Here is a 15780-nt window from a genome sequence, read left to right as displayed (position 1 = left end):
GTGGGGTTTTTAAACTGTGTCCTTTCCTTTGCACTAGCCCATTGAGGCCAGACTTTGAGGGTCAGTCCATCCCGCAGACCAGCTGGAAGACACCTAAGTCCGGGAAAGAAGCTTGCATCTGGAAAACTGCACTACCTGGTAAATCCGGCACCGAGTGCTAGAATTTAAGGTAAAAAGAGTGAGCATTTAAGTGAAAGAAATGTGTCTGCTCCTAAGTACCAGTGTTAGGTGCGAGGCTCATGGGTACAGGATGCACAGAAAGAAGGATGAGACTGGGTCATTGCCCTCAAGAAACTTACTCTTGACCTGAAAGGGGTAGAATGGGAATGGGATGGAAGGGTGGAATTTGCCTGTGTGAGGGAGAGAAGAACTACGTTCAAATCCCTCTATTGGATTGGCTACACACATGATCATAATTCAGGAAAAGACAGCACAGTGTGGCCATGAGTCCAGGCTTTTTGGAAGGACCAGTGAGATGGCCAGGGTGTGGCTTTGGTTTTATAACCGGACTCCAAGGGCTCATATCTGAATTCCACCCCCCTTGCTAGCTCTATGTTCTTGGGCAAGGATGTTATTTAGTTTCATGAAGCCTCAGTGTCTTCTGCTATAAAATGGGCACAATAGCCCTATCTACTCATTGGGAGGTTCTGAGAATTAAATAAGCTAATCCACAGAAAGTGCTCAGCACAGCGCCTGGCACTTTTCCTGTTCAACTAAGCCTTGGACCGTGAATGTACAAAACCTACCTCATCATAGTGGTTGTAAGGATTAAATGAGACAATTTGTGTTCGGGTCCAGCAGAATGTCTCTATCTTACCCTCCAGGGTAAGAACAATGCCTTGTATTTTTTATACCCCGCATGGCCCCTAGCAGTGTCTGGCCCGAGGTTAGTTTGACCGAGGTTAGTTTGGATGGGAGGTTGATAACAGGTTAAGGGATTGAAAGGAGGCCGTTCTAAGTAGGGGAAATAACGTGAGTGAAAAGAAAGTGGTGGGACATAGCCCAAATCCTCAAGGACTTTAAGAATACCTTTCACAGGTTGTCCCGGTAAGATCAATTAAGTCCCTTTTGTCCCCCCCTGGCGGCCATCAAAAGCATGCACAGCTTACTTCTTGGGGGAAGGGACTCAGCAGCTTCAACCACAAGAACCGTTACACCCCTCACCTGAAGATCCTGGCAAAGTTGTGCTTTGGTTGTGATTCAGCGCTGCAGAATGATTCATGGCCTGTCTTGACCATGGTGACGTGCTCTTGGTGACATTTCCCTAGGAATAACAAACAGTGACATAAGCTTCAGCCCCGAAACTACAGAAAGAGCTGTTATTTAATCTCTTCTGTCTTTACCCATCCGGGTCCTTTGGAACCCCGCCCTTTGACCTCTTTCTTTAGGAACCAGAGTATCAAATCTTCCCCTCTTTCCTGTGTCATTTTGGGCAATTAATCGTGTAACGATGACAACAGTTTTGGATGCTTACTCTGTGGCAGGCAGTGTGCTAAACTCTCTATGCATTTAACCCATTCCATCCCCCAAACAACCTTATTATATGGGTACTAGTTTGACCCCAGTTTTTCAGAGGGAGAAACTGAAGCACAGTGAGGACTGTGACTTGCCCAAGGGGACACAGCTAATATTCAGCCAAGCCAGGTTCCCAACCCAAGCAACCTGGCTCCAGAAACCACGTTCCTAACCATCATGCCATCATCTTCTCACGTCACATGTGCTCCTGGTGACAAGTTCTGACCCATTGTCTAGTATTACTGAACCTTTGAGACATAAAGGCCTTGACTCCTCAACTTGGGGCCCCTGATTTAGGAGAGTGTTCTCACCCTTTACGAACCCTAAAATCATGGAGCGAGACGGTTTTAAAAGCACAACACTAGATCCCACCCTCAGAGATTCTGATTTAGCTGGTCTGGGGTGGGGCCCAGGAATCGGCACTGTTCAGAGTGGTGATCTGTGTTGTAGCAGAAAGAGCACAGATTTTGGGACTGACTCATCTAGTTACTGGTTCTCCAGCCTTTGATGAATCACTTTAAGCTTCCCTGCGTCTGTTTCCTTATCAGCTGAATAGGTATGATAATCCTGACCTCACTATAGTTGTAAGGACGAATTAGATGATTTCGGTTAGGCACCCAGCACAGTGCCTGGTACCAGCAGGCAATCCTTACGTGTCTTTGCCCTCGAGCAAAAGGGCAAGGACTCCATTTTCTTTGTATCTTCATGGCCCCTCGCCTAGGGTGCTTTCAGCTGAGAGGCTGACCGCGAGAGTCTTTAGTCATACATGCCACACCAAGACGGGACTTCCTGGGTCAGGAATAGACACCTCCTATTCAGAACAGCAGTGGTACAATGACACGAGTGACCTTGACTTGGGATGAGCCTTAGCACAATTAGTTCCAACCACAGCTCCTCATCTGAGGAGGGTGGATAGACATGTCTTCCACAGGGGTTGTTGGGAGAATCCTCAAATAAGGTTATACATGAGGCAGAGATGTTTCATTCTTCTAAGCATCATCCTTCTTATAACCTAGACCATTTCCACAGGGAGACTCAGCCGAGTTCCAGCCAGGCCATGGCTGAGCACGTGAGCAGAGCCGAGAAGATGGGAGTTGCACCCGGGATTTCTGGAAGGCAGGTCCCAGGGCGGCAGGGCAGGGAATGACTCTCTGAGACCCCAAAGCTGTGTGCGAATACTCTGTAATGGGATGCTGCAATTCTGACATAGAGGGAAGGGCGAGGACATCTGGGGGGGCTCTACGAATATTCCACTTGACCTATGGGGTTGATGCCGCTGTGGGATTGAGATTCTCCCTTTGCTGAGGGAGGTAGGCAAGGAGGCAGCAGGCCTCCAAAAATGGAATCAATAGCACTCGCTTCTCTTTTGCTTGACCCACATCTCCCTCTTCCTGCTTTGAGCGCTTTGATGTTTCCTCACTTCTCACCTCTAAAGACTGTCTGTCTCATTATTCGCCAGCAATGACTCCAAGTGCAGAAGCTGCCCTTGTGAAAAGTCACCGGGGAGCCCGCAGAGCTTTGGTGTAATTCTCGGACTCATCCTGGAAAGTGAAACCTAAGGGGGCTGCTGTGTTCCGAAGGCTGGAGGGGTTCACCTGGGGTGGCCATGCCTTCCAAGTGTCATCCTGTTGTCTGTAACAGGTGGGCCTGTTGGATCCCTGTGCTGGGTTTCCACCAACATTCGTGCCTCTGTACTTCGTGCTCTGCCTATGATGTTTTCTCCACTCTTTTCTTTCTGGAAATCTTCTATTTATCCATTAAGATCAAGTTCAAATGTCTCTCCTAAGAAATCTTTCCTGATTCTCCCTTGGTTTTCTTACCATGATGCCTGTATCTCTTTCTTCTCGTGTCCCTATGGAACCTCATATATCTCTGTTATAGCACAGACCCATTGGTGTGGTTATTATCTGTCCCCACCAGACTGTGCACCACTTGTGGGCAGGGACCACATCTTAGCTCCCTTGTAACCTGAGCATCTGGCCCATGGTAAGTGCTTTGAGAATATATTTTGCATGAATTATTCACAATGTGGTTGATTTCTGTCATGGATCCTACTGTATACACGTGTGGGTCTCGTGCCCATTGGATTGATGGAACTTGGGAGATTTTATTCTATAATAAGTTTAACAGAAGTTTGTACAGCATTTCCTGTTGTTTGTGGTGAGAGTTGATTTTCTTATTCATCCCTCCCATTCTATTGTACAACGCCCATTGTTTGAAAGGCCATTCTGGCATCGTAAGTCATGACATCAAACTATATTTATATCAGTTAGAATTAGGTTCAGCTGGATTGATAGAAAATTGACAGTGGCTTAAACAGATATTTATTCCTTTTCATGTAAACATCCACAGACAATCCAGTATAGGACGGCTGTGATGGCTGTCCCCACAAAGTCGTCAGGGACCTGGCTATGCTAACCTTCCACTCCACTCCTCCTAGGATTTAACCACTGTCTTCATGGCCCAAGATGGAGCTTCAGTTGTCACATCCACATTCCAAACACAGCATGGAAGAAGGCGGAAAGAAGGGGATACAGCGGGTGGACCAGCTGTCTCTAAGGAAGGCTCCCATAATCTACCAGAACGTACCACATGACACTTTGTTTACATCCTATTGGCAAATGTTAGTCACATGACCATACCTGCACGGACATCTGCGAAATGTGGTCTTTATTCTGGGCAGCTATGTTCCCAGCTATGACAGAAGGGGAAAATGACATTGAGGACTATGAGCGGTCTTTGCCGCAATATTTGCTTGGTGCTATACTGTTTACATATCATTTTTATATCCATTATCTGGGCTGGTAATTATATGGTAGCTTGTTCAAGGACACACAGTGTGAGAGTGGCAGAGTCAGAGGAACTGAGCGGTATTTTGATGCTGTACCCTCACTGATGAATTGAGTTGCTTCCCATGCTGGATTGGAGCCGGGCTTTTTGCAAGTTCCCACTGGTCCCAGTTGTGTCAGCTTGAGAGAAAAGGAAGGAATACAGTTTTCCTGCTGGGTAGTGAGTGCCCAGTGCTGTGGGGTATTCTGAATACTCTTCTTCCTCCCCCAACATGGTACCTGGACCACAGAAGCACTCAATAAATCGTGGAAGTGGTGAACCATTGTGGAACCCCAATTCTTCTTGTCTAATAATGATAACAATGGGTATTGTTACAGCACATAACAGTTAGTCTTCACATCTCTACAGTTTCCAACTAGCTTCACAGTTTATAAAGGAATCTACAGTTCACAAAGCCGTACTATTCAGGAAGGGTTTTCTTTGGTACCTACGAAGGCTTAATACTTGATGAGACACTTTCAAGTGTGATGACCCTTTAATCCTCAGTGAATTTTTCAGAGCTGGAGATTATTCTCCTCATTTTAGAGAACAGGAAACTAAAGTTTAAAGATGCTTCATAATTTTCTGTAAAGGGACAAGCTGTGCCCCAATCCTACCTGCCTGACTCTGAATGACTGCGGTCTTGGGGTTCCTTTGTCTTAAAATCACTCCGTTGACATCGATGAATCACCACCAGTGTGCGCAAAGCATTGTTTGGGAAATACCGAGAAGGATTAGCAACGTGATACCTGCTGTTCTTGGAGACTCAAGAAAAGCTAACTGCTGAGGTGGCCACTGCTAGGGAGTGTGTGTATGTGTGTGCGTGTTCCTTACCCCAGCAGGTGTGGGTGTAGAAGGCACAGAAAGGAGTGAGAGGAGGGAAGACGGGGGAAGGCCCTCTTTTTAGAGGTCAGGCCAGTTGTTGGATCTCCTGCCTCAGGTGATCTTCAGAAAGCAAAGCTTTCTCATACCTGTCCTTTGAGACACGGCCTGGGCCTGCTGGACTCCGAAGAGGGGAGGATGAAACCTGATTAGATGTCTTCCTTCTCCATCAGCAGTGAGGGGTTGGACAATAGCTCTCGATGGTGGCTATCACCTGGAATCCAGAGTACGGAGACCCAGGTTCAAGTTCTGTTTCTTCTCTGAGAGTGACATTTGGGAGGGTCTCTTCACCTCTTTTCATTTCCTCATTTGTAACCTGGGGTTGATGACACACCTGCTCTGAAGAGGTGGTTGAGGTGACTGCACCAGCTCATGCACCTGTGTGAGCTTTGCAAATTGTAACACACTCTACTACTTTAAATACGTCTTCTCTGTCTCCTTCGGGTAAGCATATTATACAACACTGGTGCAGAGTAGAAGGCAGGCCCGTGGGAGTTCAAATCTAGGCTGTGCAACCTACTTCCTGGACAAGTCATTTCCTCTCTCTGTGCTTCCATATCCTAATCTTTAAAATGCAGATAGCAGCAGAACCCAACAAATACAGTTGCTGTGAATATATAATGAGATAATATATATGCAACAATTTCTTACCATGTGTTAGCTGTGATAGTCGTGAGGAATATTTTAGAATAATTAATTATGCTATGAGGATTAAGCCATTTAGCACAGGAATTTATTAGGTGTCTAAATGGCATTTTACAATTCTTTTTTGAAATCTATCATTACATTTATGACTATTAATTTTATTAGTAGTAGGGTATTTCAAGTTGAAACAGGAATCAATGCAGGCATTTCTCATTTTCACCAGCAGATGGCGCTGAAGTTGTTTAAATTCTGAAAACGCTTAAAAAATACATACATATTCATATTTTCTATTTTTAACTAGAAAGAGTAAGAAAAAAATCTTTAAAAAGGCCATTGTCGGTACCATGGGGAGGTAATTAGAGTATGTAAAACAGCTGATACAGTAATTAATAAGAGCAGTGACTTGAGAGTCTAGAAAAGCTTTCCTCACAACTGAGGGAGAGTAATTGACCTAACTGACACACGAAAAAACGTCTGGAGCTCACACACAGCAGGAAAAGGCTGTGTTCTTGCCTCTGTGGATATAGAACCAAACCAGGGAATCCTGGAGCTGTGCTTCTGAGCCACACCTGGGAAGGCTTTGCAGTGGTTAAGTTCCGAGAAGGCAGGCTCTCCGGTGCCAGCTCTCATCCATCACATGGCAATGATCGGCACATAGTAGATGCTCAATAAACACAAGCAAAGTCTGGAAATCCAGGCCTCCATTTCCTCATGGTAATCCTGGACAGACTTGGCAATTCTGGGTTCTTGTCTCTCATTCCATGGTGTGGCCCTGGGCGTGACCTTCCTCTTGTCTGGGTGTCACTTACCTGCTATGTGGAATGAGGAGGTATTGTGACCCTATACAGAGTCTACACGGATACATCTTCCAAGTCAGGAGGAAATGGGTGAGCATAGGCGGGAGCAGTCAAGGTCATGTTGTTTTGGGTGGGGAATCTGCCTAAGTCTCATGGGCAGGAAGTCGTGGCTGTGCAGGGATTGCAGAGGCTCACGTGAATTATGGCTCTGCCTGGACTTGCTGCATAACTCTGAGTAAGTGGCTTCACCTCACAGTTCTCCCGCTTTGATGCTGCAGCATCTCTTCATATTGAGAGCATGGGCAATGGAATGACATGGTCCTCAAGAGCTTTGTAGAAATATATTCTAGGTGCTGAGTCTGTTACACGTGTTAGAGGTGGCCAGTAAAGAGCTATGGCAGACATGTTGGTTGGATTTTCTGTGTAACAGAGCCCTCATCTGGCCCATTTTCCATATCTGTTTGGGCCCACAGAGCACAGGGCTTCGCTTCTAATCTTGCTGGGTGTGGCGACCATGGAGATGCAGGGTTCAGATCTTCTTCAGGAGAACCTGCTGTGGGGGGCACAGCTGACCATGAACCCCAGGCTGCTCCCAGACAGTGATGACCCTGGTGGGCGCACCTGCTCACCAGCAGGTTCCCCTAAAGAGCAGCTCTGGCTCTGGGACTCCCCATCATCCTGGTTGACACTTTTCCAGAACTGAGCTGCAGGGTGAGGCCCCTCATCCCCAATCCTTCCTTTGAGGTCTCTTTTCTCAGGTGTCAGACCTGCATCACTGTGAAGGCTCTTCCATTCTTCTTCATTCCTTCCCCCTCGATTCGTCCCTGGTGATGAACCTCTTATTCCTCTGATCTCATCCTAACATCTGCTTCCTGCGACACCTGACCTGACATACCAGGCTGCTGCAGGATTAAGCCCTGGTCTCTGCTTTTGCCCCAGTCGCTGTTCTCCAGACCATGGGGTTGACTTTTCCTCTTCATGAGTTTGCAGAAAGCAGAAAATAAAGTTCTAACCTACCACTATTTCAACAAAAGGGGTTTCATTACTTTTAACCAACAGGATGCAGGTTAAGCAAGGCTGTTTGTTCATCCCATTGGGGGTCTATATTAGTCAGCTTTTGCTTGGTTATGCTGCGGTGTCAAACCTCAAAATCTCAATGGCTTGCAAGCCCAAAGGTATAACGGTCACTCACTTTACATGTTGGCTGTGATCCATGTATCGTCTTCATTCCAGGATGCAGGCAGAAGGAGCAGCCTCAGTTGGGACACGCTGTTCTTCTGGAAGAAGAAAAAGAACAAGAAAATGAGTAAAACCATGAGACAGCTTTCAGAGGTTCTCCTGGGATTGGCGCATATCACTGCTTCTTTCAATTCATTGGCCAAAGTAAGTCACATGGCCAGGCCTAAGGACTAGGACAGGGACATATAATCCCTCCCCCTTAAGGAGGCACAGCAGGTCACGTGACAGGGGATGGGGATGTATAAGCCTCTTACCATGAAGACAGTGAATAATTAGGGGCAATCCTACAATGGACAGATACCACATTGCAAATTCATCTGCTTGCTAAAATGTACGTGTGACCGCAAACCAATCCTCTCGGCACTTTTGCAGTCATTTGCAGACATGCTCAGAGCAACACAAAAATTTTAGTTGGCTGACACGTTTGCTCCCAGCTGAGGAGGAAAAAGGCAACCTTTGCCTTCGTGTTTCAGCTCTCGTGCAGAGATGAGCAGAGGGTAGAGACGGAAGTGGGCAGGGCTCAGGCCAGCTGGACCGGGTTTGAATCCCAGCACTGGCTCCTATGAGTGGGGTCACTTAACACTCCTGAGCCTCCTTTTTTCTTTTGTCACATAAGGAAAATGGAATTAACCAGGGTGAGCTGTTTTTAAGATCTAAGGTTATGAGCTATATAAGATGTGTGTGTATTTTCCTTAGAAGCCATGGTTTAATATTCACTATTTCTGTGTTCTCAGCAAGTTTAGAGACTATAAGTATCATGAATAACGAGAATCAACTGTATCTCTAGGTCACAGGGGTGGAGGGTCCCCTAAATAGCAGCTCTCTCCATTACTCATGTTCTAAGCCAGTTGAGAAATCACACAGGACTCAGATGTGGAGACTGAAATGCCACCTTTATGATTGACAAAGATTTGTAGAGGCTGTAATGAGAGCCCAAATGGGCTTATTTATTTCCTATCTACAGGCTAGTCTCCCCCAGGTATTTTGTGTCTTCAGGTCAGACACACTTTCTCAGGCCACTGCTACACACAGGTCTGGGTGGAGAGGGAAGGAGAGAGATCAGTGACTCTCACTTAGCATCTTTGATAGATTAGCTCCCCTCTAATGAGAAATAAGGACCAATTTCTGTTGTATATGGTCCAGGAAACTCATTCTACCTCTGTGGGGAGAAGTGCAGGGCAAGGGGCTGGAAACGTTTGGGGGAGAATTGCTCCTCACGGAAGGAAAGGGCATTCCCATCTAACACATCAGAGGAAGATATGGACCCAGCTGTGGGCTGTATGGATGTACTGTGACTTGCCTTCTGTCACTGCTGTGTGCGACTGCTGTTCTAGTCTCTGATCTCACATGCAACCAGGAAACGGAAGTCACATTCTGGTGTCTTGCTGGGGAGGTGACATGGGGACACCTGATCCAAGACACGCTGGCCAGTTTCTCTTTGTGGGTCACTTACATGGTATCTGCTTGCCTAGGGCTGAAAATAAAAATCACTTCCACCTGCTTATTCCTCGTCAGTTTGACCCGGTGATGGAATTTTCTCCCAATGGTTAGAAGTAAGGAAGAGGGGAAGCCAGAGGCTGGCTGGACCTCAGGCAGCAGGGAAAGCTGGGGTTGGCTGTGGCAGCTACAGTCTTGATTGGCAGTCTATGCAGACAGGGAATTGGGACACGAAGATTGACAACAATCGTCAAAGGAACAGGCAGTTCATGGGGAACAATTTATCTTTGTTCTTTATCTTTCGCACAGAGATCTTCCTGGTAGCTCTTTAAGGCTAAGCAGTAGGGCTGTTTCCTTGGTTACAAGGCTCACTTACTAGGGCAAAGGGGGGAGGGGTGTATGTGCCACCTGTAGGTATTCAAAATGGTAAAGTACAAGTGTGTGTGCATTAGTGACAAGGTACCACAAACTAGGTGGCTTAAAAGAGCAGAGATTTATTCCTTCCCTGTTCAGGGGACTGGAAGTCCCAAATCAAGGCGTGGGCAGGGCCATGCTCTCTGTGACCGCTCCTTACTTGCCTCTCGCTAGCTGCTGGTGCTTTCCCAGCAGGCCTTGGCACTCCTTGGCTTGTAGATGCATCACTCCACTCTCTGCCTCCATCTTCACATGGTTTTCGCTGTGTCCCTGTGTTCAAGTTTCCCTCTTTTTATAAATCCACCAATCATTGGACATAGGGGCCACCCTAATCCAGTATGACCTCTTCTTAACTTGATGATGTCTGCAAAGACCCTATTTCGGAATAAGGTCCCATTCACAGGTTCCAGGTGGATGTGCATTTCTGGGGAACACTATTCAACACAGTACACTGCCTGTGTATGTACATGAGTGTGCAATGCATCTGGAACAGGCTTTGCACACTTCCATTACTCTCTGCCTCCTCTGTTGCTGCCTTTACTCAGACCTCATGAAATCTCCAGTGCTTTAGAGTTTATAAGATACTTTCCTATTCCTTATTTCATCAGATCCTATCAATAACTCAAAAATGATTTTTTTCCCCCACTGCCAGGAAGAAACTGAGGCTCAGAGAGGTGAAGTCACTTTTCAAAGATCACACAGCGTGTGGCAGGAACAGGTCTGTCTGGTTCTGTGCTCATTCCACGTGGCTGCCCATAACTTCTAGGTCCTAGAGGGACCTACTATCTCTACCCCATGAGCACATAGTAGGTGCTCATTGTATTTTTTTCAGTGGACTTTTTGTTGCAGTTTAACATATACAGAAAGGCACATAAATCATAAATGGACACCTTGATGAATTTTCACAAAGGGAACACACCCTGTGACCAAGATGAAGAAGCAGAACAAACTTCTATTATCCCAGAAGTTTCCAGAGTGCGCTGTTCCAGTCCCCAAACCCTCCACTCAGGCGCACCAATGGTAACCACTATTCTGTTTCTAACAGTAGAGCTTAGTTTTGCCTTTCTCTGCACTTTACATGGATGAAATCCTACAGACATCCTATATTATGGATGTTCATTTCTTCTTGCTACTGTATAGTATTCCATTATAGGAATATAGCACAATTTCTTTGTCCTTTGTACTGTAGGAAGGCATTAGGTTGTTTCTAGTTTTTGGCTGTTATGAATAGGGCTGGTATCAATATGGTGGTATCTCTATGCAGAAATGCTCAGTAAATATTAGATGAAAGCATAATTACTTGCTCTATGTGAAATCACTTATACCATCAAGTACTTTATAAGTGAAGCCCTTATATCTGTTTCATAGAGCGAAGCTCATGGGAGTTTGGGGCTGAGGTTGGATATGTAAGAGGATTCCTGGGAAGGGAGTCCTGAAGGAACAAAGGAGGAGACACTGCAATGAGCAGGTCCATAGAAAGGCCTGGAAGGGCAGGAGTTGGAGTGAGGGCAGAATGTGGCTGAGGCACAAGCTTTGAAATGCCAACACCAATACTTGGTCTTCATCGGACAGGCAGGAAGCAGTTGTGGATGGCTTTGGCGTTTGAGAGCGTGGTTAGTTTTTCTTTTCTTGAACTTTTTTTTTTTTTTTTAAGGAAATTAAATTGTCCATGGTTGCCATGGTGAGGTGGGGACAGAAGATAGGAATCAGGGAGCCAGGGTAAGAGGTTGCTTCACTAGTTCAGTGTGTGTTAATGAAGTTGTTGGTGAAGTGGAAAAGACCTGCTGGGAGAAACACTGAGAAGAAATAAAACACTGGTTCAGAAGAAGGAGGCCAGGAAAAGGCATACTTAAACATGATTGAAAGGGTTTGAGCTGAGGACAAAATGGGCACAGGCCAGGTGGGTTAGTGTATTCAGGGAAGTGAGTGGGGGGTGGGGGGGGGGCCGCACCTAATGGTTTCTATTTCCTCAGTGACAGTTGAAGCTGAGAGTGACAGGGGAGGTTTGGCGGGGTAGGAGAATTGGAGGGAGGGGACCAGGTATAAAATGGTGGATTCTGAACAAAACACAAAGAATTATAAGTACCTAGGTAGAAGGTTGCGACCCTCCAGAGTAAATCCTAATTGTTGGCAATCGTCAGTTAACAAAACAAAATGTTCCTTTCTAATCTTTCTAATCTGTTGTTGCAGCATTTCTAACGTGAAATTTCCTGGTTCCTTTGAAGTGTGGGTGTTAACAGGGTTTCCTGCTGTGTCTGTTTTATTGTTCTTTTGAAATAATCAGCCTTTGGTTTTCCTTTTCTTCTGTTGTATATTTTTGTTTCCAGTTTTATTAACCTTTCTTCTTGTCTTTATTATATATTTTCTTTAGATTTATTCTGCTGTCTTTTCCTTAAATGTTTGCAAGCTTAGCTTATCAAATTCCAATCTTTCTTCTTTTCTAATGTTGTATTTAGGCTATTATGTCCCTCTAAGAGCCACATTAGGTAAATTCCACAGGTTTGATGGATACTATTTTTATTGTCATTTAGATGTAAATATTTTCTAATTTCCATGTTGATTCCTTATTTGATCTTTGAGATTTTTAGAGTATATTTTATAATTTCTGACCATAATTTTCTTTTGCTATTGATTTTTTTCAATGCCCTGTATTCCTTGCATTTTCAGGAGTTTAGAGATATAACTTAATTACAGACTTATTTAGTTTAGAAGTATGTTAAAATTAAGGGTAAGCAGTAAAAGATTACATGTATAAACTATAATTTCCAAATGGGAAGGGAGGGGAAGAGGAAATGAAATAAATTAAAACACAGGGAAAGGGATGTAGGGAAGCCCCTCACATTGCTGACTATTGGTTGGTGCTTTCTGGAAGGCCCCGCACAAACAGCGGGCATTTCTTGGCCACCAGCCAGTTTGTCCCTTTCCTTTTGTTCCTTTCTCTGTTGAAAATCCTTCCCTTCTCCTTATTTTTTTATTCTCTGTCATCCTTGCTCTTCTGTCTCTGAATGACATAAAATGGAACAATTGATCTTGAAAGAAGAGAGAGGTGTTTCAACCCATGCTAACATTTCCTCTTGGAGGCTGTTACTACTTAGTGTTCTCTAGAGAAACAAAACCAATAGGGTCTCTCTCTCTCTCTCTCTCTCTCTCTCTCTCTCTCTCTCTCTCTCTCTCGGCAAGTGCAAAATCTGCAGCATAGGCCAGCTGGCTGGATACTCAGGGAAGAGTTGATGTTGAAGCTTGAATCTGAAGGCCATTTGCAGGCAGGATTCCTTTTTTCCTTGGAGGGATCTCAGTCTGTTTTCTCTGAAAGGCCTTCAACTGATTGGGCGAGGCCCACCCACATTATGGAGGGTAATATGCTTGACTCGAAGTCGACTGATCCAAATGTTAATCTCATCTAAAATCATACCTTCACAACAACATGTTAGACTGGTGCTTGACCAAATACCTGAGCACCATGGCTCAGCCAAGTTGACACAAAATTAACCCTCACAAGCACTGGCTGTTCTGAGTCCTGCTTTCCTATAACCTGCTAGTGAGACTGTAGGGGATGAGCTTAATACACCTTGACCTTTAACCTTCAGTAGTTTCTGAGCATACATTCCCAAATTGTCAGATAATAAATGTTCTAGGCATTACAATCCATACAGTCTCTGTTGTAACCACTCAGCTCTGCCATTATATCTGAAAGCAAATGTAGACCATATACAAATAAATGAGCATGTTCTGTCCCAATAACACCTTACAGATGGACATGGAAATTTGAAATAGCATTGTTTTGAGGCCTCCCCTTTGGGGAAACTGCAGCTTGCGACTCTCGCTCTGTACCATTGGTGTCTCCATGAAAATCCACCCGTGTCTTTCATTCTTTCATCATCCTACTTATTTCCAGGTGTCAATTAATATGTTTAATAAAACAATCTGTTCTGGTAGCTCAAGACATTGGCTTCCTCTGATAATGTGCTTTTTAACTGAGGCATCTGGGGAGAATTCTTTCCTCCAAGGTTATAAAGGTAAAATTTCCTTTTGGGGTGTTGGGAAAATTTTTTTCTGAAAGGAAGTTAGTAACAGTCCATAGACCATGGACATATAGAGTAGGTGGGATAGAAGATGCTTTAGAATGTCCCTTTTTGATTTAAATCATTTATTTATAGATCCATTCAACTTATACTTACTAAGTGATACAGGAGACATGAGTATATATCTCTGCTCATAACAGAAAATTCTTAGCCAATGGCAGACTCTTGCCTTTGGTATTTTCTGAAACAAACCTTCTGCTTGGACCAGTCTTACCAGCTTCTCCAGCCCTAGGAAATGCTAAATGCAATGTATTCTTCCATGGGAATGAGCTTCTTCCTCTGCGATGCCCCTGAACCCCTTGTCCTACCATTTCTGCCCATTTTACAGATTAATGGACCCATTCGTTCTCTTGTTTGTCTCTCCTGCTAGACAGTCAGCATCTTGAGGGGCTGCCATTCATTTCTATATCTCAGACCCTGACACATAGTAGGTGCTCAATAAACATGTATTGAAGTCACTTATTCATTCAGCAGGTATTTTTGAGCCCTATTACCAGGTCCAGTTCTGAACAGTGAAGAGGACATAAAAATCCCTGCCATCTAGAGCTTCCATTGTTGTGGGGGACAAGGGGGGACGATAGAAAAACTAAAGACGTGTGCATACATATTACATAGTATGTTGGAAGGTGGCAAGTACTATGGAGAGAAATAACACAGGAAAAAGGAGGCAGGGAGTGACTGGGAGTGGGGGATTGCTGTTTAAAAGGTTAAAAATAATTGCAAAAACCGCGATAACTTTTGCACCAACCTAATAGTTGTAAGTAAGATGATTTTGTTATCTGGGTGAAGGACTTTCTGGGAGAAGGAAAGCTAGTGTAACAGTCCTGAGGTGGGTGTGTGCCTGGAATGTCTTAGGAACAGCACAAAACATAGTGTGGCCAGAGCTGAGTGAGCAAGGGAAATAAATGAATTTTATTGCATTGGTTTGAAGGACAGAAGAAAACGTAATGGTAGATGCCTTCTGGAGACTTGGAGATGAAAAGGGAAACTGAGGCTCAGAGAGGTGAATGACTTTTTCAGGATCAGACAATACAGCTGGTCAGTGTTAGATGTGAGGCCCTGGGGGAGCACCCTGACCCCTGCTACAGAGGATGTTGCAGAGCCCCGTCTGGTGGGCACAGGCCCACAGGGAGACCAGCACCCCATCACAGAGACAAAAGACTGCTTTGTCTTGCAGGAACCATGTCCTTGTGTCCTGTCATAAAGAAACAAGGAGTGTGAGACGCAACCAGACTCTGTGCCCAGGGAGACAGTGTCAGTCAGAGTGTCACGACTGCCAGCAATTTTGAAGTTGCCCATGTTTCTCTCTCAGCAGGAATGTTTTCTTGCTCTGAAACCTTTTAGCAGATGACAAGGTCTTGCCCTGGGTGTATTCCAGAACACAAGGCTTTGCTAAAGTGGTGAGACAGCCACTTCCCTTCAAGTCCGCGATTGCGCCCAGGGATGAAACCATTTGGAGAGTATTTCACATTTGCAAAATGTTGCTCTGACATGTTATCATTTATTTCCCTCAACAGATCAGTGAGATTGGGCTGCTTTCTCGGGTGCACTGTATGTCTGGGAGGAAGATGAGGGCCAAGAGGCCTGCTGATTCAGTGGTGGTCATTCTCATTGTCCCTGGGTATCACCATCTTCATCATCAATGTCATCGTCATCGTCATCATTTTCGTTTGTGGTTGGTTACAGAAAAGCTGAAGGCATGGCTTCTGCCCATAAGAAATTTAATATCTAGAAATTTACGTTTATTCATTCAGGCACATATTCGTCCAATAATGCCTGTATTGTGCAAGCTTTTATTGAGCACCTACTGTATCCCAGATAACTATTGGAAATCTAAATATATACTCCCTGCCCTGGGACAAGTGTTAGGAGAAGGCTTCCCAGGGGAGAGATACTTTGCTTAGTCTTAAGGATGGACAGGAATGTATATGGAAAGCAGA

At 44.9% G+C, this 15780-nt stretch overlaps 1 long non-coding RNA gene across 27 annotated transcripts in view; it reads right to left on the bottom strand.

Annotated features, from left to right (window-relative positions):
- Positions 1-15780, bottom strand: part of LOC109443351 (protein LRATD2) — a 530125-nt gene that overhangs the window by 21412 nt on the left and 492933 nt on the right. For all 27 annotated transcript variants that reach the window (XR_012490862.1, XR_012490863.1, XR_012490844.1 and 24 more), the window contains 2 exons: positions 7861-7945; positions 1165-1264 (listed from right to left, as the gene is read on the bottom strand). This is a non-coding gene — a long non-coding RNA (protein LRATD2). The remainder of the gene's footprint in view (positions 1-1164; positions 1265-7860; positions 7946-15780) is intronic.

This window comes from Rhinolophus sinicus, linkage group LG12 (assembly GCF_036562045.2).
Source record: "Rhinolophus sinicus isolate RSC01 linkage group LG12, ASM3656204v1, whole genome shotgun sequence".
Lineage (NCBI taxonomy): Eukaryota > Metazoa > Chordata > Mammalia > Chiroptera > Rhinolophidae > Rhinolophus > Rhinolophus sinicus.
This window is presented reverse-complemented; position numbering and strand designations above follow the sequence as displayed.